This window comes from Globicephala melas, chromosome 8, assembly GCF_963455315.2.
Source record: "Globicephala melas chromosome 8, mGloMel1.2, whole genome shotgun sequence".
NCBI lineage: Eukaryota > Metazoa > Chordata > Mammalia > Artiodactyla > Delphinidae > Globicephala > Globicephala melas.
The window spans coordinates 43723251-43724584 of record NC_083321.1 but is presented as its reverse complement, the minus strand read 5'-3'; the positions used below and the strand labels follow the sequence as shown (position 1 = coordinate 43724584).

The 1334-nt window shown below is 39.4% G+C and overlaps 1 non-coding gene across 1 annotated transcript; it reads left to right on the top strand.

Annotated features, from left to right (window-relative positions):
* Positions 1-861: 861 nt before the first annotated feature.
* Positions 862-967, top strand: LOC115839634 (U6 spliceosomal RNA). The gene has a single exon (XR_004034128.1). It is a non-coding gene; the product is annotated as a U6 spliceosomal RNA (small nuclear RNA).
* Positions 968-1334: the final 367 nt, after the last annotated feature.

Genomic DNA, 1334 nt, shown 5'->3' with positions numbered 1-1334 from the left:
ATAGCTTAATTATGCAGAGGTGTGTTATTTTAAATGGTTTGAAAATACAGTAATTATATGTCTCTAGTAGGATATACCTAAGAACTGCAATAATAATAATATTTTCTCTAATCATATATTTGACATTGTTTGATATAATATTTTCACTAATCATATATTTGATATTGATTTTATATGAATATATGTGTGTGTTAAAAATGGGGTAAAGCAAATAAGCAATAATGCTATTGTCATTAAGAACCAAGATTCTTAGCATAAAAGGAAAAGATTCAAAAAAGATTCAAAATAAAATCACAGAAGTTAAGCAAAGCCCTGTAATCCTAAAATGCCAAAATGTATCTCTTTTTCTTTTTTCTTTTCTTTTTTTTTTTTTTTTTGTAATTTTAGGCAGCCTCACTTTTGCTGGGACTGGATTACCTGTGAAACAAATGCTCCACTCAAAGTGTGGCATGCCAACAAAACTCTCCGTCTGGAGAGGCTGCCAAGCCTTAACACAGGACACTGGCAGCCCAGGCCTCCTTCCCAGGCTAAAACAGCCTTTCTTAAAAGCTGGTCTAAGGCATTCTGCCAACCCACAGTTAGGTGGTGGGTACCCTGCAGGCATGTCCAATAACATACCTCAGATACTCAGATAGCTCAGTCACCTCTTCTGCAAAGAATTCCCCTCTGACCTGCCTTGTCTGTGGCAATCTCTCCTTCTCTAGGTTTTAATAGTTACTTTTGAACCACAAATTCCCTGCCTGTACTGCCCACACTGCCTCTGTTTCTTCAGGCTTGTTTCTTTCAAATCACAAACATACACACACACACACACACACACACACACACACACACGGTAGTGTCTTATAAGAATAGGCACCAGTGCTCACTTAGCAGCACATAGACTAAAACTGGAACAATACAGACAGGATTAGCATGACCCCTGTGCAAAGATGACATGCAAATTCGTGAAGCATTCCATATTTTTAAACGTTTTAAAAGAACAGGCACCACATACTTATCACCTGCTGTGTCAGGCACTGCTCAGCCCTTTGCACTCAAACCTCACAATGACCCTGAGTGGAGATGTTATTATCCCATTTTATAGATGAGGAAATGGAGGCAGAAACTGTAAGTTACTTAACCAAAGCCACACAGTTTGTAAAGGGCAGAGCTGGGACTTAAATCCAGGTCTATCTGCTTGCAAATCATGTTTATTTAACCACCGTGTTGAATTGCCTTCTTTAGCAGCAAAGTGGCTACTCAATCAGTGATCGCCGGGAGATACATGAATCTAGCTGAGGAATTCAGGCATGCTGCCCCTTGTCTCTCCTTCCACATCTTCATTAAGTCCC